The 27,582-nt window shown below is 38.5% G+C and overlaps 1 long non-coding RNA gene across 1 annotated transcript; it reads right to left on the reverse strand.

Annotated features, from left to right (window-relative positions):
* Positions 1-1,997: 1,997 nt before the first annotated feature.
* Positions 1,998-27,009, reverse strand: LOC105436431. Its single transcript, XR_004065153.1, has 3 exons — positions 26,046-27,009; positions 24,405-24,440; positions 1,998-2,550 (listed from the first exon to the last, which is right to left on the reverse strand). It is a non-coding gene; the product is annotated as an uncharacterized LOC105436431 (long non-coding RNA).
* Between the last annotated feature and the right edge of the window lie 573 nt (positions 27,010-27,582).

The raw sequence follows: 27,582 nt of genomic DNA on the forward strand, positions 1-27,582 counted from the left end.
ATATAAGAGAATGCACATGTACAAGTACCATAGGGTTTAGAAAGAGGACAATGTCAGCTAGCATCTGGATATAGAAAGATGAGGGAGAACTACTGGAATGGGTTGTCTTGGTATAGTCTGGACACAGCGGGAGTAGACAAGACTAAAAGCAGAGACGTGCGTCTCAATCAAACGCATGCAGCGGGCTGTGAACCATTAAGCATCAGTTCTATTGATCGCATTTTCCCTCTGATCGCATCCACATAAGAGTTGCACTGGTCCGTATGAATAGACAAACATTTTCCACTCTCCTTCTCCATCTCTCTTTCACTCATTCTCCCGCTCTCTCTCCCCGGTGCAGCCAGGCGTTCAGGGTCGATCAGAATCGCCAGGAGCTGTTGGGGGCGGCAGACGCTTAAATGGTGTTATTTATTCTTCTCCTGCTTCAAGGTAGGAAGAAAGAGGAGGCATGGAAATGGAGAAAAAAAATGATGAGAACAGAGAGAAGTGGGAGGAAACACCACCATTCCTTTACGATCAATATCGAAAAGATTTCTGACTGCGTGTTAGCTGCTTCGCCGATTTCATCCACTTCATTTGTGGCGCATGAAACGGCTGCTGCACGATTCTCTATCAGGGGCATTACGTCCGCCTTCCAATTTGTCTCCAATTTGATACAAATGCATTTAAGGGTTCGCGCCATTCCCATCACCCGTGGGAGTGAAACGTCAGGATATAATGCCGCTGAAAAGAGATGGAGATGAAATATGGTGAGAGATACAATTACTATTGTCTGCACTTTACCAAGATTGCACCTTACATGACCATGCCGTATCTCTCACAAATCAATTTTCCCTTGGTTGCCCGAGCCCCATAGTTCATCCTCTCACCTGCAAAAAGCAAGAAGACATTATTCAAAGGCAGAGAAATGTCGAAGGCAACTCTTCTCCGATTCTCGCCTAAAACACCTTTTAATCTTTACTGCTAATCAATCGTCCATGCTTCCAAGGCACATTGCCTGATGGAATTGACTGAATCAACAAACACCTGTCCTTTCGAGCTGAATGAATAATTGATTTTCCTTCCCGTGTTTGATTAAGGACTTATTTCTCATAATCTTGTATGTCTCTCCCCCTTGCCTGAGCATCTTCATCACTTCTTAATGCGCTGATCGACTAAACATGAGTCAACTCCATCATCGATCTCTTCAGAACTGAAGAACAAACCAGCGCTTAAGACCTCCTTCTTGACAGCTTTCAATCGCAGAAATGCATCGTAATAATAGATTGAATTGAATCGTATTGAATCTGAGATGAATCGGGCCTTCTCTGGTTTACGTACGACCCAGGTGGTTTTCAATCTCAGTGAATTTCTCTGCGATCGAACGTCCCCGTTAAAATTCACCAGACAACAATACCTTGTCATCGCTTCTCATCCAAATATAATCCCACTTTATGAACAAGGTCATCATTCATTTTCCACCAAACTACCACCATCAACCTCAGCTGCAATTCAATCAACGACTAAGTGGACACAGAATAAAGAAAGCAACAATATTCCAGAGCCAAATTACCGGTTGTTGAATGAGGAAGAATCACCTGGTATATTAGAGCTCGTCAAATCTGACCTTGCGGCACTGATTCCGCTAGATTCAGAAGAATCACATAATCAATGCCCAAATAACCTAATTGATCAATTTTTGCAAAGCCCCTATTAGTGCACAAATTGCATAATGTGTGGCCAGAGCGAGAGTGGTCAGTTTGATGAATGCGTTGATTACCGAAGGACTATATACCAACAGTAATTGATGATTAGTCCACTATAATTGACTCTCATCCTTGCTCTATAGCTTTTATTTCTTTCAGAAAAAGGACAGAAAAGTGGCAGAAACTGGGCTACAGACACATCATATAGGCCATAATGAGAATCATCATATCTAATGCAGGCCCTCCATATATACTGTGAGTGTTACAGCAAACAATATTTTCATAATCTGAAGTTGTCTTTAAAATCTCTGGATCTGGAATGCACTTGTTTGATACCCTGCCTTGACTGGGGTTATCAGTGAGAAGACGTAACAGAATTAAGAAGAAAAATACAATAATTATAAAATTCAAGCCCATGGATTGGCTAGTACTACTTGCGAGGCATACACTTCCCTGGGTTCCTGACAAGTCTACATTTCATGAAGCAGATATAACACAAATTAAAACACACAAGGACACATTTCCCATCCAGATATCAGACATAGACTCACGCAAACACTATTGAAGACAAAACAAAGAAAGAACTCATCCACACACTAAGAAGCATCAACCTGAACAGAAAATGAACAGAGAAGATGATTTTCTGGAAATTGATCATGAGCACAAACACAGACACAGACTTGTTTGCCTACACAAACAATAACATCTAAAGAAACAATCACAGAACGAACACCTCGTCAGTTGAGAGCCAGAAAGGATTTACCTCCACATAATACGACAATACATGAGTTAATGTCCTCCTTGCTCTAAGCAGATCATATACTGTTGTACTTACATGGGTGTCCTGATCGCTTTCACTGTCACACTGCAAAATAGACAAGAAAAGACAAAATAGTTCAAAATTACCAATTTATTAAAAAAAATAAAGCACCTCAAAAGCTGGTTATGATCGTGACATTCAGTTATTACGACAAGGCAGATGAGGATGAATCATTGCAAATATTGTATTTCTCTGATTATTATTGGCATAGTAAGACTTATATATATTTGCCCCCTGCAAATTTATAAATTTCAATTTGTGTGGCTGGATCAAGCTGTGAAAACAAATATTCTCATTTTTATTTGCATTTTCGATTAGATTGTGAACTCTATTAGAATTGTTTGCTGTCATGGCTAAACACGTCTGGCAAATATATCTCCAGAGATATCAAACTGCATTAGGAATTTATCATTATGAAGTGTGATGTTAACACATTTTCATATACAAGCTTAACACTAAATGTTTGCTCTTTTGGACAGGCATTGTACAAATCACCATGCAGCAATTGGCGTTTTCAGTGTCCACTGCTAAATTTTTTCACATTTTAAGTAGATTTTATCATCGTACAAGAAGGTATTGTCATCAACGTGCAATATCTCATGAGATTTGAGGTGTGTATTCACTTGTATTATCTCCATTTCCTTCATCTGATGTCCATGCAAACCACTGCAATCAATCATTTTATTCATAACGACAACTATCCTGACTTACAAAAGGCATCTCTTCTCATAGGTGATTAACAACACAGCTTTCTTTCACTCTCTCATTCTCTCCTCTTCCTCTTCCCCTCTTCCCCCCCCCCTCTCTCTCTCTCTCTGTCTATCAATCTTTCTCTCTTTCCCTCATCCCCTTCTCTCTTAAGCAATCTATCTTTCATCCAAATCCTACTCCTGTCCTCTCCCATTCACAACCTCCTTCAGAAGATCTTTCTATCTTACTCTTAATTGTTCCTTCATCTCTGGAAACACCACTCTGACCTTGCCTACATGTCATAGGGAGCTAAAGATCCTGTATGTGTCCAAGATACAAAGAAGCTGCACCACTCTGCAGCCTCATTACCATGGCAACAACACCAAGATGACACTCAAGGGTGTGGCAAGGAATTGATTACAAAATGGGTTGGAAGGAGGTAGGGACAGAAAGAACGTGAATGAGGTTCAGGGAGATATGATTTAAGGGGGTGGAGAGCAGCTGTTGGTCGTAGGGGGTAGCATTACACCATCATTTATAGAAGATTCCCTGGCTGTATACCCATCTATGATTTCATTTTTACATTAGTGGGAGTGCCGTCCGGGAATTATAGGAAATTTGAATACCACAAAGGTTTGTTCAGGCACCAAGATAAGTTTAACGTGAGAGAAAGAGTAAGAGAAAGTGAGAGAGAGAGAAAGAGAGAAAGAGAGAAAGAGAGAAAGAGAGAGAGAGAGAGAGAGAGAGAGAGAGAGAGAACGTTAAATGATTATATTTCACCAGATTCATGTAAAGTGGGACAGGGGTAAAAGTACACTTTCATATTGCTGGACAAAAATAGCAGAGCTTACATTTGAAAAGGTACCACACTGCACAATTCCTCTATTAGTGACAGGCATGAAAGGACTGACTGACTTACTTCATAACTAAATAAAACCACTTATGATTTTTAACACAGCAAATTTAATTTTGTGCATGTAATTGTGAAATTTACCATGTAAATCTCATTTGATTTGTAGAGATATGCTCTGCATTACATTTTGACTAATATGACCTTCTGTTTTGAATGCTCTTAATTGATCCAATGGGGCCATATATGTTATACCGTGGCAGGTATTTAATTTCATTCTATTTATCATAATCAATAGAGAACAAGCCTCAACCATGTACACCAAAGAGCAATCGAAACCAAACATTTAGTGCCAACACGTCTGGAGTACGCAAATACTCATTGTGCGGAATTAAACGCAATAAACCCCTGATTAGCTGTCGTAATTTAATCAAAAGCTAATTCAGGCTCGAGAAATAACAGTCTGCTGGAATTAAAGTAAGCCAAATTAACCGGCTGATAAAAGAGTCTGCTCCATGGCCGTACCATTAGCTCATCTTACCAACACAGCATCAATTAAGCCTCCTGCACTCACGCTAAGCAGGGATACAGCAATAACTTGCAGATTAAATCAATTACAACTAAGCCTAATAGGTGAAATTGGAGTTGATTGAATCTTGTTAAGAAATCCCAATATATGATTGGCTGAATAACATGACTTCATAGCCGGCCGGTTGGCTGATTACACTGCAGGAGCAATGTCCCTCCGGTGCATGCATGGTGGTTAATCAATGGGTCAGGAGGGAGAACAATTAAGTCTGCTTTGATACAAAGCTTCCTGTACGTACGGAAGTGGGTGGACTGGTGGTTTGGAGATCTGCGCTTGAACTGGAAGGGCATGGATTCAAACATGAACATTCTAGATGAGCAGAGTAGAGAAACACAATACTGCGCAGGAGTAAAAGCTCAAAAGGGCAAGTTGGCTTTGTGCGGATACATGTCATTCATACTCGATTTTGTAATTTTTGTGAGTGATGCCGTCAACTTAATTAGTATGAGCACAAACTACAGAAGAAGCCAGTGAAAAAGACAAAGTTGGAAATCCAAATCATACTTAATAACAGACACCAAGTTAAAAGTATGCATATTGATATATTTTTCCATAAGCATATCATTTTAGTTGCATATAAAGAGACCTCTCAAAAATATAGAGTGTACTATCATCAGTAGATGTGAATATGTTTATCAGGAACCTGCGCCCCATTTCACAAAACTTGTCATCAGTGACAAATGACAGTTTTTTTTATAAGCTACTGAAACCTTGCTTCTGATTGGTTATCAGCAAAATTGTCACAGATTTTTGTCATTAGTTATTGAAAAAACGCTTTGTGAAACAGGGTATTTAGACACTACTGATTTAATGACTGACTTCTATTTGATTTCTATTTGGAAGGACAAAAATGAACATACATGTATACTCCCAGTTGAGATACAAAGATAAGTTATATCACGATGAAAAAGAGTGTTTTTTCATTACAGACATTACATAACTCTTTATGAAGGACAATTTAAAAAAATGTATTAGCAACTAAGAGTGTGTCAAAGCCAATAACACAAGATGTTGTGCACTCCGAAAGGGTGTTGACTCACTCTACATGGATTGATATGAGAGAACACCCTTCTGGCTCTCAACAGATGACTTATCAAGGTAGACTCATTAATATGCATAGCATTCTCAATGTGGCTATAATCTTCAGAACGAAAGGGGGAAAGAAGAGGGAGAGAGAGAGAGAGAGAGGGGGGGGGGTGGATAAAACCGTTTTGATGCATTCCTAATCTAACGTAGATGCAGCTTGACGGCGCTCCTTTGTCATCTTCCTTTCTTGGAAAGCATCTCTATCCATATGAATTAAGACTAGTAAGAGGGATAGCTAAGGTGGGGAGCTCAGCAGAGATTTGAATATATATTTGCTCGGATTTAAGCCTAAGCTTCCACTGATATCCCCCAGCTTTGGTAGGTACAAGGAATTATCATATTGTGCCTTCTTTTGAGCAGCTTGGTTTTAAAAGAACAATGTAAAGGAAGACATGTTTATCTCTTATTCAACTTACAATGTGCCCTCTATTTTATGCAACATTTCAGGTTATTCATAATAAGCTATTCAATTCTTAAATGATGGAGTCAGTAGAAATGATTTAACTTGTTGGCAATTCATTTAGTAAAAGCATTATTGAGTAAAATATAAGCGATTAATTCTTGTATATCTAATAATGAAGCAAGAAATTAAAAATTGAAATCAGTAGCCAACAAAAACAAAGTCTGCAAATAGAAAATCATTGACATCATCTGCAGAGAGACAGAAGGACTTTTAGAACGCTTTGTCATTTCTGAAGTCCTACAAGGATAATTATAGTGATCACATTCAAAACACATGTTCATCATTATGTGTGATTTATTACATGTTTACTTTGTTAATCTATATTTAGTTCTGAATTCTTTCCCTTGTAACATTTAGAATGCTATATCATTCTGATGTCCTACAAACACAATTTTATCTCATCCAAGCTATATGCATGCTCTTTTCTTCAGCAAGTAATGTTACACAATTTTGACCAAATTATCAGTTTCTATTTCTGAAAATAAATATTACCCTCTGTAAATGAAGCAATCATGCGGTTGCTTGATTGCTAGCAGAGTTATCTCTAAGAAGAAACTGTAGATGACCTTACCAGATAAATATCTCATTCAGCATCCCAGGGTTAACAGCCATTCCATGTTACATCCATTCATCTTCAAGTTATATCCAGTCTTTGCTATTTTTATAGATTCTCTTTCTTCTCTTTGTCAAAACAACAATCTCTTCTATTAATCTCTTATTACCTCAAGTGTCACACAGAGACATGGACAAAAACAAACGAGAACAAAACCAGATCATTTTCAAATCTGAGTGTCCTCGATCGCCACTAAAATTAGTTTAGTATGGTAATACCCAAGGCAAGAGTCCTTCATTCCTCTCCTCCCCTTTATTCACTGGGTAATGCTTAATTTATTGCACTCATATAACGGGATCAAAATTCTAATCATAAAAAAATCACACTCATTAAAGAAAACAAATATTCACCCAAAGTGACAACCAACTCCAATTTTTCTTATCATTTCCAGCTTCCGTAGAAAGAAAAGACAGTAGTAATGAAGTGTTAATGGCATACTTCAAAAAAAAAAATTATGATTAATATGGCATAGTCATTATCATGCAATGATCCAGTCTTCAACAGTATATTCCAGTTTATTTCTACAAACTCACAATTTACGTCTATTCAAGATAGAATTGCAGAATTACCTGGTGAGCTACCAACTTTCATCATTACCATTACCACCTCACGAAAGCAAAGATTTGCATATTACTCAACTGAAGCCAAACAAATACCTCCGATATGGATACCTCTTTTTTCTTCTAAGAGCGGGTAGTTTGATAGTTTTCATGTTTTCCACGGAAGCAAGGATTCATTAGTATTCATAGGGCATCCAGTATGAAGCTTCTTCGGCAGCCTAGTCTGATTCACCAGGATTTGCCTGTCAAAGCCGCTCCCTCAATATGCTAATGCTTCCATAAAAAGAATGGTAATGCTGGCGGGGGTGTTTCAGCCAACAGAGACTAGCTGCCCCCCCTTCCTTTCCCTGTCAACCTCCTTCAACTCAATAGGTCAACTAACTTTCTGTTGCAAAAGTAATTTTTTTCTGATGAATACAAACAAATAGGCCTATCATAATTACACAATGCTACAGAAAAAAATTGTCAAGGATTAGTTAAAACAGTCAAGACGGAGAGGTAAACAAAAATCAAAAGAAGAAGAAACAAGGCAGTAGAACATGCAGAAAGAGAAAGAGGACAGTGATTTAGTGAGTCAACAGAGTTTGGAAAACACAATTGAACAACAAGAAAAGAATGTTACACCCTCGCTTAAAAGAGTTCCATAAGAGATGTACATGAAAAAGTGAGAAGAAGGGGGGAAAGAGAGAGAGAGAGAGGGGGGGGGGGGGAGAGGGGAGAGAGAGAGAGAGAGAGAGATCATAAGAGAAATAAATGAGTGTTGTGTATTAGTGGATGACTGATATGCCGTCTTAGGTCTCAATCCTGGCTCGCTTGGGAGCACAGCTAACTTGCCACTGGCAGGCAATTACATATAGGGCTCCTGAAAGCTCAAGATTACAGCAAAAGCTGCCAGTTTGCAGATTTACATAGATGAATTCCGTCTTACTGATCATGCTACCCCGACATTCATCACCGAGGTATTCATCATCAAGATGTTTGGTTGAAATGCCCATCAGTCATGGTACTGAGGGAAAGTTTCTTACCATTTCAAACAATTCCCACCATGTATGAATCTAGTTGTAGAATGCTAAATTGGGGGTATTTATCACTTGTCAAATGGTCAAACTTTGCAATTCGATACAGAATCCTTTGATTTCTGGGAAAACCATTAATAGCTCTTAATATGAAAGTAAAAGTAACAACATCTCTGATCATATAATACATATTTTGAAGTGTGTAAAGCAGCAGGAACATTATGATTTTGGAAATAAACAAGCTTGTCACTTTCTTAGATCTTGGAAATCTCTTCGCACCCGACACTGCTCCTCCGTCCATACTTGCATCACTGGTAATAGGATTCAGAAAGGTGTCGAGCAGAAGTCCATCCACCCCCACAGGTAACCTCTCATTGTCCTAAGCCCCTCCCCCATCAGTGAGTCCTCTCTGTCCTACCCCCTCCCTCATCATTAATAATAATAATAATAATAAGATATTTCTATACCACAAATTGCAAATTGCCTCTAAGCGGTGAGTCTTCCCTGCCCTAACACCCTCCCTGCCCCAACTCCCTCCCTCATCATTGAGTCCTCTCTGTCCCACCCCCTCCCTCATTATTGAGTCCTCCCTGCCCCCCTCCCCATCGTTGAGTCCTCCCTGCCCCAACCCCCCCCCCCCTCATCATTGAGTCCTCCCTGCCCCAACCCCCCCCCCCCCCCTCTCCCTGCCCCAACCCCCCTCCCTCCCTGCCCCAACCCCCCTCCCTCCCCCATCACTGAGTCCTCCCTGACTGATGAAACCCAAGTCTAATCTAAGTCATGCAGGTGCCCCTCCATCGCACCCCTCCATCGCGTCCCTGTCTCTCTATGATTGGGTCAGTGACATGGCAAGCTAATCCTGCATTACCAGGTGTAATCATTATGCAGATGGGACAGTCACAAAATAGTGACATTGACATGCACTGGCACACCCTTCCTACACTCCATTTCATGTATTCATTCTCTTCTTTATTGGCACCTCTGAGCCCAGGTTTGATCTGTCACTGTCTCAGAATGAATTGAGAGGTACGGAAATTCACCCCCCCCCCCCTTTTTTTTTGTTCTTCTTTTCTTGGTGTACTGTACATTTCTTTTGTGACAACCACATCAGAAACAAGGATGACGTACTATTACAAAACAGAGATTAAAAAAAAAAATACATACAAATCACATTTGCCTTCATTTCTTGAATGTTCAGCCAGTTTTAAAGAACATTATGCATGTTGAGAAAAAGGATGACCTTTACAAAGACCTCTTGCCTTTCTGTCTCTTAGCAGAAAATATCAAAATCATTCAGACATGCAGCGATCCTGGTGCAAAAATAGTTCCAAGCAAAATGGGTTCCCCCCAACCTTTTTTTTAACTCAATCCTTTACAAAAATAAAAGCAACAGAGAAGAACTTCAAATTTCTGGAAAACTTCCCTTTTTAGAATAAAAAATTACTCAATTCCTCTCTGAATTCTGTTACATATTTCTGAAACAGAGTACAAACACAAAGCTTAAGATTTATTGGATGAAAACAAAAACATAAAATTGTCAATTCTGTAACTTTCATACCTCACATCTTTTAACTGTATTAATGAGGATTATGCTCATGCAATGCAGTTACCATCATTATCATAGACCCGATCAAACTCAGAGAGTATTAAATAGTTCTCTACTTTTTGAGTCTATCAATATTTAACCATCACTACAAATAAATAATCCAATGGCTTCTATTGGTAAATAATAATAATAATAATAATAATAGCCTAATAGTCCACTCCAAATTTTATTAAACCGAAACGGAAATTCTTTTTGCCCAATTGATCGTGAGCCCGGCAGCCACTGAGCAGCGCCAGATCGACGTTGCTCTATCCCTTATTGTTGAACGTCAAACAAGGTAGCAACAACTCCCATCTTTTAACGTCTTTTGGTATGACGCGGCCGGGGTTCGAACCCACGACCTCCCGGTTGTGTGGCGGACGCTCTACTGACTAAGCCAACACTCCGGTACAATCAATAATGATGAATCAAATTCTCTTCTTACTAAGGATCCCCAGCTCCAAGAATATACAGGTATCAAGAGGAAAAAAACATCTTCTTCCTCACTACCCCAAATCATCATGAGAAAGTAACTTCAAATCATGAACATATCAAGTGCAAAGGACGGAATCAGTACATGCTTAAAGTTTGTACAGGTCCTGTCTTATCCCGCCATGCACCCCCTTCCCCCAACCCTCTTCCCACAATCCAGACGAAGTTAAAGCCTCTCACCTTACCCTCTTCTACCCCCTCACCCTACCCTCTTCTACCCCCTCACCATGAGCAGCATAGAGATATTTGAAGCACATCCCTATATCTCCAAAGCGACAGCAGGTAATACCCCTTGCTCACTCTAGATCCCTTCTCATCTAACCCTATCACATTCACAGATCATCTCACCTGCTTGGAGCCAGAAGGGCATTAACTCATATACTTGAACACAGAGTTAACACCCTTCTTCCTCCAAGCAGACGATCTATTGAGATGGGACATCATGATCTCATAAGCCATTTTCTAACTCAATTTCTGACAATGGAGAACATCTATATCCTTCCCTTCCTAGCCTCAGTGAACAGACTCCACATCAAAGCTTACTGGCAGAAATTCTTGTGTGACTTGAAGAAAAGCCTAAATACCATTTTTGGAGTTACATTTTCATACTCTTTGATGATGTCATAGGCTGTATAACTCTCAATATGTATGATGTGCAAACTGAAATGTGATGGTTGATGAAGTCAAAGAACAGCCAAAACTTGAATTGAATTCATTGCTCCTTTGTACCTTTCTGAAGAATACACAATGTCTTATTCCTTGATGGATTAGTTGAAGCAGTCTGGACACCACTTTGTATACATCTTCATGACCCCCCCCCCCCCCAATCACCGCCAAAAAAAAAAATATACATGATTAAAGCTATAACTGCCAAACTCATGCACAAAGCTGTTTCCCATAAATGCTTTCAGAAGTTTTTTTAGTGAAATTAATTTTTCAAAAATATTTCAGTGTTGTGTTTTGGAATTTTGCTTTCAAAATGAAATGGGTTAAAGTGAATGCATTTCAATATGATTAATCATTTTGAATCATCTGAATAAGTTTGCTTGTATTCATGCACTGTGCGTCTTCAATATGAATGCTATCTTTGGTTTCGCTGTCCCCAACAGTGGAATATTGACAAGATCATTATTTGAATGTTAATCATTTACCCCCAAAGTAATCAACAGCCTGGTAAAAACAACCTCAATACACCTCATAGAAATACCATCTTAATTTCTGCGACCTACACCATAACCTTCTAAACTGCTCTTAAAATGTATCCTTGCTTTTTAATATTTGATTTACTTTGTCAATCTCTAAATAATGATAAACCAAGCTTGACAGCACACAGATCAGAAATCCCATTAGCATGGCTGCAAATATCAACTTTATAGGTTACACTCTAATACAGTTTGAAACAAACTCTACCCTTTAGACAAAATAAGCTGCATTTACACTGCAAGTGAAGAATTATGGTTTTTCTCACATTTCTGAGTTTTGTCATAAATTGTTTGGCAATTACCCATTAACAACCCCCCCCCCCCAAAAAAAAAAAAAAAAAATAAATAAATAAATAAATAAATAAATAAATAAATAAATAAATAAATAAAAAATTATTAACCTTTTTTTTTAATAGCAAAAACCCATCTCTGGAGTGTTTTTTTTTAATATTCTGCAGTGTAAATGCTCGTGTTCAAAACACAACTCACATAACTCTTCTTGCCTCTGTGCTCGCGCATGCAGAGTAGCGACAAATGGCCCATGCGCCAAACTCACCCCAAAACTGGAGTGTAAGTGGTCATTCAAAATATTTATGGTTTTTCAAATTGTTTTTCTGTAATGGGAATGGGCCTAATTAGTGACAGCTTGTTTTTTTTATCAGACAAAGTTGATCCTTAATTTCAGCAGCTTACCTTAATATAATCCCTACCTTATCTCTCTACCTGCTTTAGTTCATAAAATATCCAGTAATACCACTAATCTTGTTTTCTGATATCTGTCATGTTTCTCAAATCTTCAGGTTTATAAAAACTATGGGACTGTAACTTCATCCCTGATCAATCTTACTTGCACAAACAGCAAATTAAAAAGACATATTTTCTGAGCTTATCCTGTCAGCATACTAGAATCTTGTGGGTGTTTCTTATCATGAAAAAAAAACACCGGTAGTACACTACCACAGCCAGTCTGCTTTCTAAGGAAAGCCCATGCAGTTATGAATATCAGAGTCTCTGGGAAGAGCTTTATGCTACGTACAATCCTGTGCTTCATATACTCCCAGCATCATAGGTTGAAAGTGTGATTCGATTTTGATCAACTTCACAGTCTGAAACATTCTTTTAAATGCCATAACACAATGCCATTATCCATATTCCATCCTAATTGGAAAAAGCTGTAACACAATGTCAAATTTGCAAAAATATTTGAAAAGGCATTTCTTTTAGGCTGCTAGAACAAATTAAATAAAATGTTACTAATAACCCCACCCCCCCCCCCTGCTCAAATGACAAAGTATCCATGAGAAATTGTTGGAATATCAAGCTTAAAGCTAATGAACAATAATAGAAAATAATACAAAAATATTTTCTTGAGAAAACAGAAGAAGCAATGTAAACATTTCAGAAATAAATAATGAATGTTTTGCTTTGAACATTAGAAACGAACAATTCATCATAGCTTCATATTCCTGTTTCAACCAATTTTATATTTTACTAAAAGGTCACATAGAACCTCTCACAAAAAAGTATGCCTCTCATTATTCCAACAACTCTGCATTTAGCACATCTTCTTGGCTCTTAAAATGATTTTATAAATAGTTTTTTGGGGCATATTTTGTTGTACATCAATAAGTGTTGGATCATATAAAAAGATTTTAAGATTTGGAAAAACCCACTTTATAAAAAGATAGTTGATATGTCATCAACAAGGAGATAATTGCTTCCATTCGGGTGACTTCTCTTGGATTCCAAAAACACCCAGTGGATTTAATATCAATGAATATCTTTACAGTCGGGAGGTTTCTTCTCTCCTCATCCGTCCCTTCTAATTCTTTTTAAGAGTCTTTCAAATTACTTAAAGCTTTTCTTATATCTTGGTTAAAAGCATTAGTGGATGCATAAATACATCCACATTTTGATATCACCATTACTATATTCCTTCATCAGCATCATCACTTCAGTTTTTCCTAGAAAGCCATCATGATCAGCCCATCTCCTTTTTAGTAAGGGGTATATTCATAACTGAAAATCTTTCCATTAATCGCAGTGACTTCATGAATGTATATGAGCACCCAATGTTAGCTACTCCTCCTGTTTGTGGCATGCCTCCTTGCCTGGTCCCACCCCAAGGTGGCAAATAGGCCCGGGGATGAAGCAAGATCAGGTAGGTAAATCCTCGCGAGGAATAGGCAGAGGATTACCAGAGCGTGTACAAGCTTTCCACAAAATACCCCTCCGCTTCTTTTCACCCTAATCTAACAGCTACCCGAAGTAATGGGTTTTTCGAGCCGCATTAAACCGCCCGGATTCAAGGGATATCAAAAACGCAATCCCCTATCTCCTCGACAGCCTGACAACCTGATTGCTGCCAACAATTAGGAGTGCGTTCACACGGCCGGCCGAGCTAGGAGCGATGTTTGGAGGAAGGGGGATCTTGAGGCAATTATGAGAGCATGGATGTATTCCCCCAGTGAGATCGACCGACCCAACTTATTTCATCTATTTGCCTTTGATCTCTCACAAGGGAAATGATGCATAAATCCTTGTGCAGGGCTCCCCCATGAGCTCCCTTCTGATAGTTTAGGGCCGATGCTTACCTATCCCAAGACACTCTGGCAATTTTCGCAGGCTTTGTGCTAAGGCTTCGGGTAATGCTACCTTAGAAGTGAAAACGGTGGTCCAGAAAGAGCCTCTAAAGATCCACTGGTGATCACAATTTGATTATGTTTATAGCCTCTATACATTAGACCTTACTCAGCGGAGGGTTTGTACCCTAAGTCATCACGTCAAATGTTCATCAAATTGGCAATCGTCTCTATTCACGCATGATCACCTATTTAATGGGATGACTAAGGGATCTAGACTATAGCCTCTTTCATCAGGCTTCAGAGATATCTTCTTCGAAGGTACACACACTGTACTTACGATGTCATTTATATATATATACCCCAGTCACACGGTTAGATATCAACATGAAGACAACAGGTTGACATCAAATATTACATTGCTCCCAGAAGGCAACTGCTTGTTGATTACCAGTCAATTGGAGTTGGTTTGGCGGTGTGACAGGGGGTATGTAATGTGACAGAACCTCAATTCTTTGTTTTCTTTTTCTTTTGAATGATGACTCAAATGTCATCCACACTTCAATTCAGATGTGCTGAACATACCACCCACCAATTTTGTCTACCTTTTACAATTTTGTTCTGATTATCTGTTCTTATTACCCTACTTCTTTACAATAATTTGAATTCTTATTTTATAGTAGATATTCCAAGCATATTTTTCCTTTTTTCCATTTGACTGAAGGGTATTTAGATTAAGCAACACTCAAATACCTGTTGGGTTGTGTTAATACTAAACCACTTCCTAGAAACTCCTTGAGAACTATTTTCTCATCTGCATTTCCCAGGAACACATTTAAAGCTATTTTCTCATCAGCATTAGCCTACAACTCATTTCAAGACAGGGACTAATAACAAATCTCTATGAAGTACACATTTCATTTCATACATGATCAGTGAGTGTCCACAGTAACTCTGCAGAGGCCTTTCTGAAATATGAAGTTTCTCGTCATTTTCATAACAAATCCCTACGGCAGAAGTGACAAAATTACAGTAAAGAAAACAGTCCAAAGTAAGGACTTATCAAGCAAGGAGCTCTCAATCCTGACGTTTATTGCACCCCAAATACATGGGCTGCCCGGATGTAAGCTCGTGGAAAATTAGAATTTTGTTATTGCACCGACGTTTGGCCTAAAGGGGGAATTATCATAGCTTGCAATGAGATGAAGAAATTGTTGCAATCCTGCTTCTCAATTGTGTACCATTCCTGACCGCTTTAATAGGGAGCATAATAATAATAAAGGGCAAATTGGAACCAAAACTGTAATACTTTGAACCAAACTTTGATTTGATGGGTTTATAGCCATGATATACACTCCCATAGAAGTTTAAGAACAACTTGATGTTTACTTAAATCCTTGGTTTTGCCCCCACGTTGAACAGTTGATGCTAACACAGCTTACATCTTAACTTAGGTTTGTTGCCCAATAGTCTATTTTGGTTACCTGGGTCCTTGAACAACCACAAACACAAGCATTGTTTAAGATCATACAAACTTTTCTGAGTCTAAGATTCTGAGGCATCACTTAAATCCCTAATTCTACACTCATAGTCAACTGACAAGAAAAAGACTTGCTTGATAATCAATGTAAAATGAAGACAGTCAATCAAATGACCTCACAAAAAGTTCAGTATTGTCACATGATACTTTAAAAAAACAGATAGGGATGAAGACATCCTGACAGTGCAGCTTAGAGCAAGCACTCTAAGATCAGATCAGTTCTAACATCAGTGGAGCAACCAAATCCCTCTCACTCCATCCATCTTACCTTAACGCTCCCGGACGGGCGCCAATCGCGCATGAAACTCAAAACTTGCCATAATATTTTCCCAACCCTGTACGCAGAATGGGGATGCCGCCCAGGCAGGAACACTTTGCCAAGTTGACCGTTGTTGTTGAATACAAGAAAGAAACGGAGCAGCGCCACCGGTCACGGAAATGGGAACGTTATTCAACGCCTTTTGTCGTCGCTAATATTTCAGCCTGCAGGTTGAAGGGCTTGTTTACCCCCCTTCCGCCAAATCCTAGACTGTCAACGACCAAAAAATATGTCCTTTTTTTTTGTCACATTGCCTACCAAAGAAGAAAACATTTGATAGTGTTGTATTTTTCTGGTAATCTGACATTTAGCCCGGAGGTAATCAAAACAATCAACAAAATGGCTTGACTTCCGCTCCCTCAACAGCTACTAAAAGCTTCTTTCCTCTCTGGCCATTTTTTTTCTCGTTGGGACTGCTAAAAGGAAACATACCTTGGATGTTCACTTATTGTTAGAGGGTGGGGTGAACTTTTATTATATGCACTTTCAACTAGCCAGCTTCTATTTCTACCACAAAGGGAATACTGATACATGTTTTGATACAGTTAGGAGTTAAATCAGGGGTCAAACAAGGTCATATTAGAGTGATGTTAGCAAATGTACACAAATGTGAGGATGTAATAAAAACAACTACAAAGGCTATTACACAGTTGAAGAAGACTGTAAAGAGGCAAAAAGAATTTTGAAGCAATTTCACTAGCTTATTATGAAATCCTAAAGAGAAATCGCGAAACACACGTTTTGAAAGAATGGACATCAAGTGTTTGAGGATACGTCTGAATCTCCTTTAGATGTGGAAATATTGGCATAAAATTGATAAAAAGACATTTTAGTTTGATAGAGGATAAAACGTCTTGATTTCAAGCCCTTCAGATGTAACACATAGAGAATACTTGAATAAAGAATGCGTCTCATTGAACAGATTAGGAAAGACAACTGAAAAGTACATTCAATGTGCTGGGTTCATTACACTTCTTCATATTAAGTTATATCAAATCAGAATTCGGCCATCTTTCATTCCGCAACACTTCCACAAACAAGCGTTAAATTAGTGATAAATGTCATGTGTTATTCTGTCTCCTGGAGTGGCTTGGTTTGAGTATGAAGTGAAAACTGTGAGATTGGAATAAAGGGATGGTCGACCGACCGAAGACGAGGAGGCAGAATCAATGCATCAGGAAGATGGAGAGGTATGTGATGAAATGGACAAGCCTACAAGTATAGTTGCAATGTGAAAGCCCAGGTCTAATCATGTGTTATTTCATTATTCACATGGTGACTGTTTCTCCACCGCAAAAGTATACAGGTATTTGAATCCACTTTACTGGAACCTATGAGTGATACAACATGGGGGGGGGGGTGTGATATTGGGGAAGGGGGCAACGTGGGGTGTTATGGAGAGGGAAATGAAATTATGCATAACTTTCAAGAAGAATATCCTAATATGGGATATCAAGGGGAAAAGTACATAGTTAAATCTAACTGTGACAGGAATAAGGTGTGTGATCAGAATTCCTCTATTAAAACCATCGTTACAAGATATCCTACTCAAGAAAAGAATATCTACGTAGAAAAATAAGCTTAATCAAATACGCTACAGAAATTAGAGCACATGATATACCCATCCATCAATCAAAGACTAGGTTGATGAGCCCAATTGAGGTAACAGAATGTGGCTAACAAATGCACAAGTGAGTCAAACTTGACCCATGCTTTATTCGCAACCCATTTTGCCTCACCCCCTTCACTTGATAACCTTGTTTTCTACTCTTCCCTCTTTTTGTTCATTCAATAAAAAATAAATGGCTTGCTGGGAGAAAACTGAGGGGAAAATTGATGAATACACACGGTTGACCAAGTTCAATAATACAGGAAACGAGCGAGGCAGTGGGCGGGTACAAAGAAAACAATCGTTTAATCGTTGTTACTTTCTGGTGATTAATTTGTGGCTTGCACCTATAAACCCCCTTCAATAAAACCAGATCTTGTCTATTTTTGTCAGTTATTTCTTTCTCACACAGTAGCGGGGTGTTTATAATCAATGTTTACAACAGTATGAGTGTCAACACACTTTCTATTCAATAGGTAGAAACCACTCTTTAAAATATATATATATATATATGTATTCTAAGGAAATAGTATCCTTTTGGAAAGATTTCTTTTTTTAGATTGATTTGTCATTCAATTGTTTAGAGGGTACCTTACAGCATACAACCCAATATCTGAAAACTAAGATGAGGAAAACAGAAGACAAACTTACCATGGTGATGGTGGTGATGGTTGTAACCCTATGGGGCATTTGGGAAAACCGTTATTTTTAACAAGCGGATGGAATAATGGAAAGAAAAACAGTGACTTCCTGTCTGTACCTGAAAACTCTATACCAACCATAGAAATTATACCCTTGCAATTAATCTCCAAAGGTTACACTAAGAGGAAAAGCATGGGTCAAGATATCAATGGGGCACTTTTATCATTATCATTCTTTTGGGGGGAGGGGAGGGGCACCTGTCCTACAAGATGAATAAATCATCCATTAACAAGGCAACTAATTAGGATGAAGGTGTGGGAGGGGCCTATTATCTTCTTTTCATGTTTACATTCCCTTTCTCTCTCTTTCTTTTTTCTTTCTAGTATTCAATTGGGAGGCAAGTATACTCCCACTCCCCTCCTGTAGCTACTCCACTGGTTACACTCACAGTAGATTCATAACCACCAGCCATCCATCAAACCAAGCATAAAAACGGCTATGATTGTTACATGAATAATCACTGCTAAGAGATGCATAATAGGGACAGTGATTTACAGCCTGTCTGCAAGAAAATTGGAAATTGCCCAAAGAATCCTCTTCCCTTGTGCGACCACAAAATTGGCTAATTATGGTTCTTTTCAAGAAGAAACCTTAGCAGTTTGAGGCTGGGATTTTCGTAAACATCCAAATTTGCAAAATGAATGCAGTGGGTATAATAGGACGTATACTTTTCTGAAGGAGATCGAGTTTACATGATATTCAGGTCTCTTTCCTTTCCTTTTTCTTTCTTTCTTTTTCTTTTTTTTTTTTTAATGGAGAGAGCAAGATAAAGGGCATCACCTATTCCTTGCCTAAGCTTCATCCCGTTAAAGGTAAAGACCAGTATTGGAAATGCCCCAATTCCAAAAAATGAAATGGAAGCTCTCATTACCAATCATGTGAAAAAATATGTTTTAACTAATACAAGATGATAAAAAATTTGCTGGGAAACCGCCTACTAATTCATATATTTGGTAAATTTATTTCTCTCATGGTCTGTGAGAGATATAGGGTAGTCCCATATACATCTTTCTGTGTATAGTGCTTGTAACTTTACGAAGAATGGGCCAAATTTCTTATCATTTTGATGATTCCAGAACCTTGCAGATGCTAGATGATCAACCTTTTCTGATCGATTCCACAACGTTTCTTTCACAATGCAATCGCATGACCATAACTGGTCTTTACCTTTAATCCTAATTATTATTCAAATTTTTTCTTCTCTCTTTGAATTTCCCTCGTTCACCTACAGCACCCCCCCCCCCCTTTCTCTCTCTCTCTCTCTCTCTCTCTCTCTCTTCCCTCCCTTATTTTCCCACCCTCTCTTCTTTTCTTTCTCCCTCATAGAGTCAAATGGTAATGCACTTTGTATCTATTAAAAAGGCGCTTTATAATTTATTTATTTTTAAATTAAATATTTTTTATTAAAAAACATATATATGGTAATAACATGCCGGAAATTAAAGTAAATATCTCCTGCCTTCTTTTTCCTATTCACCTCAATATTCCTTCTCCCCTCCTGTCTAACAGTGTATGTTCCCCCACATCGTTAGGGTGACCGAGATACCTGGATATTCCCCGGAAAGGGTGTCATGGGTAATTGCTAACGTTTCCATAATCACAAAAACATGGAAATGCCAGCCATTACAAAACCTAGCACATGAAATTAATATCAGCGAACTGACAGATGAAAACCTGTGAGGCATTTCTCCAGGCAGCTGTATTGAGCAGAGTTCTGTGCAAAGATGCACTGTTTCACCTTTTAGATTTTTTTCTGATTGATATTCTGTGTATTTTTAATCGGCCTTACCTGTGCACTTCCTAAAAGAGTATATATTATTGATTTTATTGATTGTATTGATTTCATTGTTCACAAATGATTTCATCAGTTAGAAGAGCATAAACTAATCAACAACAGATTATATCATATATATTGAAGATCAAATCATCTTCTTAATTGGTTTTGTTTTACTTTCCAGCAAAGGCTATCCATGTCATATTCAGACCAATAAAGTCATTTACTTTAAAAACAGTCACTGACAAAACAACACAAAAGGAATGGTCTAGTATAGTATAATACATGTATTGTTATAATCATGTATGTATTGTTAATTTTGGGCCAATGTACTATAAGGCTATTTACTCTTCTTTCTTGACTCTTGTTCTCATAATTTGTTTTGGTCTAATTGTATTGTTTTCTATTGATGATGCTCTGATGTTTTTAAATTTTATCTATGTTGTTTTTATTAAGAGTGAAAAAACCCAACAAATAGCACTATTGTCCATAAAATGTAAAAATAGTATGAGCTATGTTAAATACAGAGACACCTCTACAAAGGAATTAGTCTTCTTGATCAGACTATGTGAAAATAAAAAATTAGAATTTAAGGCCCCAAAATGACATTGAGGACTTTCTCCTAGATCATTGACAAATACACTGTGTATTAGAGGTTATCTAGAATTAAGCTATTGGGGGCAAATTCAATTTTTTTTTTAAAGTACTTCAACATCTTACTTAGATGAATCTTACTTGTGAGGGATAGATTCAGATCCATTTCCAATATGAATGTAAAACTCTAGAGGAATTCTGTTTTGAATTGTAAGAACAAATTCTGGAAAATCTGATAGACTTTTAAAACTGAGCCAAAGATGTTTTCTCTATTGCATAATATATAGGATAGTTACCGTCATATCTTATTTACACAAACCTTTTAGTTCTACCATTTTCCCACAAAAAGAGAGAGATAACACGTTTTAAGTGTACCGGGAATGGGTTTTATGTCATGGTAGTCCTAAGTTACTTTAGATAAATCATGTGACATACAGCTAGAAAGAAAGGTAGAAGGAGAGGGGAAGAGAGAGGGGGAAAGAGAGTGAAGAGAGAGAAAGACAATGAGAGAGGGGGAGGATAGGGAGAGAGAGAGAACATAAAAAGATAGAGAGTAAGAGAGAGAAAGATAAAAGAGAGAGAACAAAAAAGAGATAAAATAAAATAAGGGAGAGAGGGAGAGGCACAGAGAGAGAGAGAGAGAGATAAAATAGGAGATGGAGAGGGAGAGAGAGAAAGAGAGAGTAAAGCATTCTTCATGTAACCCTACCCCACCACTAGAACTCGCTTGCTTGCAAAGCAATTTCCTGGAACGCTCTTGTGCATTAAACTCAAAGGAATATAAAAAATGGCTGCCAATAGAGAAGCGGGAGGGATAAGCCCTTGAATGTAAAATAGGGGGAAATGCAGCATTCCTGACGTGTTTGAAAATCATGCGCTTGCATTTCAAGCGTCATATACACCATGGTAAATCCTTGCATTGACATTGAAAGAACCTTTTTGACCTGGAAAGAGTTTGCTTAGTCCTTGGATATTCAATAGCGTGTATATGTTTATGAATTGGTCATGGAACTAGAAACGTGTCATGCATTTCATGAATTCAAATACCTGGTTAATTTTCTATGAAATGAAGGTTTATAAACAGAAAAGGAACCTCATACTACAAAACGTGTATTATTATATTCTCTCCATTTAAATTACTGGAATTGTTTTCCCATAATAAAAAAAACACACTAAGACTTGGACAGACCATGCCAAAACTGTTATTCTACAAATTAATGCCCAGGTAAAGAGAGCTTGATTAAATTACATAGCAGAAATTTCCATGAATGCAATTTACATCTGTTGCCAAGGGCACATGGCAATGCTCAAGCGCGGTATGGATAATTGTGTCAAAGGATTCTACTCCTATGCCACGCCTGTATTGCAATATTTCTAAACTGTTCATGATTTGAACTTTTTACCTATTTTACTATTTCTTTCTTTTTGTTATCTGCTGACTGTATAAACCACATATATTTCCTAGTTAGGGGCCTATACACATATAAGAGGATTGAGAAAAGAAGCAAAGGAGTCAAGAGCAAGATAATTGAAGACAGAATAGGAAGAAAACAAAGAGGACTTCATATTAGGAGATAGACAGAGAAAGACTGGGCGAGGAAAGAGCGAGAGAGAAAGAGAGAAAGAGAGAGAAAGAGAGAGAAAGAGAGAGAAAGAGAGAAAAGAGAGAGAGAAAAGAGAGAGAGAGAGAGAGAGAGAGAGAGAGAGAGAGAGAGAGAGAGAGAGAGAAAGTGTGTGTGTGATGAAAATGGAAAACAGACCAAGATAGTAAAAACGGAAGAAATAAGCCAAAAAAAGAATTAAGAAACTTAAAGAAAAGTGAGAAAATAGAGGGGAGTGGAATCAATTAATGGAAGGATGGAAGCAGGAGGATAAAATAACAAGGAATGGAACCTCCACTCGTTTTGAAGCAATCAATAGATGAAAGCTTTGAAGTGAACTATGAACCTGAATTGCAGGAGTACGTGAGCATGGTTCTATGCACACCAACAATCATTGTGTTGATGTCATCTCAAATCATCCCCCAGCACGTCCACCCCCTCCTTCGTTTCACTCCATCGACTACTGGGCGTGCAACATCCAGATTCACAGAGCATGCCTGGTCTGGTCCGGAGCATTGAAGGCCTGGTATGCTTTGAGCATGATAGGAAGTGTCAAATGTAAGATATTCAATGGAAGAGAAGAGGGAGGGAGGGGTGGAGTGGATGAGGTGGAAGGCGGTGGTGGCGGCAGCAGCTTTCAGAGCCAGCCCCGGCTCCCGCCATCGTTGAATTAACCTGCTTGATGGAGTGAGACGTGATCGCGCATCCTGCTCTCGGCGTGCCAACAACGCGAACCAACACTTCAAGCGCACGTCTAATGCGGGCATTAGCGGGGAGGAAAACCGACTCTGACAATCACAAGTGCTTAAGAGCTTGTACATCCAATAAAAACTCTGCAATTGACATCAGCTCATGGGGTTAAACGCACGTCCATCTCTCCTCTTCCCTTCTCCTTTATCCAACATCCAATGCTATGCTTGTAGGAAGATGGTAGGAAAAGATGAGAAAAAGAGGAGAAACAAGAGAGGGGAATCCATCTGTTTTGTTTTTGCTGTTTGCATTAGGCAAGGAAAACATGCCTGGTCTCGCTCGGAACGAGCTGCCGACAATTTAATGTGGCCATTTCATGCTTGGCGAAGCACGAACACAAAGAAATCAAATTTGAGCGCGTCTGATTGTGTGCTCACGTGTGGAGCTCTCTGCATGCCTACCCAAGGAGTCACTGGCACGTACCACCACAAAAATTATTCCACGTTAATTTGGGATGACTGAATTTACGGGAGCAGCAGCACGAATTCGGGCAGGGAGGTGAGCCATGTTTGAGATGTTTGCAGCCAACGTGCCTGCAACATTCAGTCTCGACAAAAGCCAAAAAAAGCCACCAAAAAAAAAGAGATGGCAAATGTTTATCAAGTGTGTCTGTCTTCTCCCCCATTCCTTTCATTCCTAAATTGAGGAAATTCTATGGCAACGTTTGTCATTTCCGTTTGTGTGTGTGCTAAGAACAAACAGCTTTTCAGCGCTGGTCATCAAGGTTGACATCTTACCATAATGACGCCCTGCATGCCAATCTTCATTACAGTACCAGAAACCTGAAAAATGGCAAAGCAGGCACGGCAAGAAAGACGCTTAGGAAATATTGGTACTCAAAGCAATACACGATTTTCATAACTAGAAGACGCTTTGATAAATTTTCCCTTATTTGTGTACCTTGTACTTCAGTTCTAACAGGCAAGATTATTAAATCTATGGCCTAGAAAATGGCGGTTGTCAGAAAATAATACATCCAATGCCATTTGGCTACTTGATCCTGCCTCATCAAAGAAAAGCTTCAAACTTTCTCTTTCATGTCAAGAGTAGATTTCAACTCCACACCGTACTAAATATACCATCAATTCATCTCCTTCAAAATAGTGCTTTGGAACAGTGAAGAGAAACATTAAACAGCAGAAAAAAACATTCCACGGATAAAGTGGGTTCCCCTAAACTATTGTGGTGAGAGCCATAAGGACCTTTAAATCTAATCAAAGTGTCACTTATGAAAGCCCCTTCTGACTCTCATTAAAAGATACCGAAAATTGATGATACTTACCATATAGCCGCTCCCAGATTGTGAGTGAGAGCTCCCCTGTAGTGTAACAAGAAAAGGAGAGAAAACGGTAAAGAGTTGAGCTGCTCTCCAGCCTTTACAAACATCGAAATGCATACATTCTAAACCAAATTTATTTCCTCTATTTATCTGCCCTACAAGTCTGACACCTAGTACCACTCACTCTTGTTTTATACCCTCTCCTGTGACCTATTTATTATTTGCAATACCAACATGAATGCTTTTCCCTGTACAGATTAGATCTCGTGTCTATATTTTGACTAAATACCACAGCTCGAATTAAAGAAGGATTTCAGGTGAACATGTTATTTTTCATGTTCTACAACCATCAAAGAAATGAGAGAAAGAGAGAGAAGGGGATGTGGTGACGGGGCACAAAGAAAGAGAGAGAGAGAGAGAGAGAGAGAGAGAGAGAGAAAGAGAAAGAGAAAGAGAGAGAGAAAGAAAGAGAAAGAGAGAGAGAGAGGGGGGGAGGGAAGTATTGGAGAGACAGATTGAGGGAGAGTCCGTCCATAAGAGACGGAGAACAGATGGACAAAGGTTTCAAAAAGGGGGGGGGGGGGAAGACAGTCACACAGTGAATAGAGAGCGATTTGTTTCTCCCTTCGACTGACCAACAATGTGATAACCACAAATCTCTACATGATGTATTGTGGCTGCAAAAATTCTGAAAGCGTCGGCTAAGATGCAACAAGTTTCCTTCATTCCATACCAAAATACACTCGGTCATAATTCAGTAAGACATATATATGCCCAAGACAGACCAAAGAAAATTGATGTATTCCTTTCAGAGATAAAAATAAAAAAACCCTTCATAGATAGCATCAGTCATGAAGCCTAGCAGCAAATCAAGATTTAATCTACCGGTTCTAATGTAGAAACAAGTACGAAGATCTACAAGTCTCACATGCAAGCATGCTGCTTTTCATTTCAGTCTCCCCTTCCCTAATCAATCATTATCACACAACCTAAGGCTACATATACATTAGGCAGGCAAAATCCCCCCCCCCCCCCCCCTCCCCGCACCTTCCTTATGAATTATTTCAGCATTTTTTTAGAATCAGAGAGATAATAACGTTCTTGCAGGATCTACAAACAACTTGCGTTACTTAAAAATCATTTGTTGCCTAGATATGATGGCAATGATTTATTCTTGTCGGCCTCATTCCTATCCTATCCTCCCTCTTCCAAGTGTAGCTGGGTAGTTTGCCTCCCCACAGGAAAGGCTATCGGGTCCATTTATTAGAGCCCTAATCACCATTAATGTCTACTTAGAACAGGGGATACAGGAATAACACCCCTAAGCATAACTCCATTAAGGCACACGTCGTCCATTACGTGGGGTGGGACTGAGGCAAGGAAGACTCACTAATCAAGGGGACGTAACAATCTTGAGTTGCTGTGTTTAAGTTGGAGGCGATCTCGCCCCTGCTGTTTAAAGTATTATTAGACGAATTAAAATAGCATGTTTTGGGTTATCCTGGGTTTTTAAAGCAGTGTAAGAATACACACAGTGACTAATCACAGTGGGTGTGTGGGTGTTTCTGCCATTACCGTATTGCTATTCTGTTATTAATAAATTAATGAAAATTATCTGGGAGTTAGAAAGGAAAAATCCCTTACGTCACTCAAACGATCTGAGTTGGATCTTGCGTTCTGGGGTAAAGCGTTCTCATCTCCACTTGCTCTGCAGTGATTGGCTCGATGAGGGTCTCGAGTCTGGAAAGAAACAACAAAAGTTACTCATTAAAATACACAATTTCACAATTATGTAATAAATAATTTAGCATGTTTTACATGAAAAGGGCGAGCATAAATTGTCCATCAAACCAAGTTGATTTTATATTATGAATTGAATGAAAAGGAATCAGTTTGAAGAAAGTTACATTAAAAAAATAAAGAAATAGATATGACTTTAATTTGTTTAAAATAGATTTCATTTATGCTGCTGAATCATAAGAAGAAATTGGCTGAGAGTGTCTTTATAATCTATATTAGTGCACTCTAAAATGTTTGCAATCAGAGCATGCATCTATTACAATTACGCATACTCTGATCCAAACATTTTATAATACACAAATATGCACAATGCACAAATAGAAAAAACTTGATTACACTGTATTCTTCATACATATGACACACTACAAGCAAACCAGACCAATCATTTCACAAACCATTCTACATCAATACATCAATCCTGTATGCTACTACAGCTTTTATTCAACACCATACACCAATAAAAAAAAAATCAATCAACACAAAAAAATGCTAGTTCTGCATCTACTTCTTCTACAATTAAAAATGACTACCATACACCACTATCAAGTCTAACCATCGTAAAACTCAGCACCAAAAAAAAATCCTACATTCTACACCTTCACTTATCAACAGTGACCACTATATTCAACTCATGCCATATACCACCATAACACCCAACACCCAAACATTAATCCTACATTCTACACCTTAACACCAAACACAAAAACAAAACACCAGTCCTGTATTCTACACCTCTTCCTCTTAATACCACATATCACTTAACACCAGTCACATACACATCAATCAATTGCCAAATGCCTGAACACAAAACTAACCCTCTTTACAGCAGAAGTGGGTCTTACCACTTATATTTTTGCCCAAAATGAAATGGTGTGAATTATTGAATGATATACATAAAGTACAAATACATGTATACCAGTAAATATTCTAACCAGAAAAGAAGCTTTAGAAGTGTCATAGATATCGTGTCTATCATACAGTATCATCTTTATATGATTTATCTGTAAACCTGTATGCCCATGCTGGAAAATGAAAAATTGAAATAATATTAATAAAAGGGAACGCTGTATCACATCTATTCAGAAATAGGATTACTGTTCTAATGAAAAATAATAATTCATCTCCAAATCTCCTATTTCCTATGGCTATGGTAATAGGTTCAGATGAGTGATGGATGTTACATTGCATGCAAGCCAAGATTTAGAGAGGATGAGAAAAGAGGCTAAGACAGAAAGAGAAATAAAGAGAAAGGAAAGGGAAAGAGATGGAAAGGGGAATGACTGAGTAAATGGGAAGCAAGAGGAGGAAAGAGAGAGAGAGAGGGGGGAGAGAGAGAGAGAGAGCGAGAGAGAGAGAAAGGGGGGGGGGGTCAACCCAATGT

The sequence above is a fragment of the Strongylocentrotus purpuratus genome, unplaced genomic scaffold, assembly GCF_000002235.5.
Source record: "Strongylocentrotus purpuratus isolate Spur 01 unplaced genomic scaffold, Spur_5.0 spur5_scaffold_2, whole genome shotgun sequence".
NCBI classification, from domain to species: domain Eukaryota; kingdom Metazoa; phylum Echinodermata; class Echinoidea; order Camarodonta; family Strongylocentrotidae; genus Strongylocentrotus; species Strongylocentrotus purpuratus.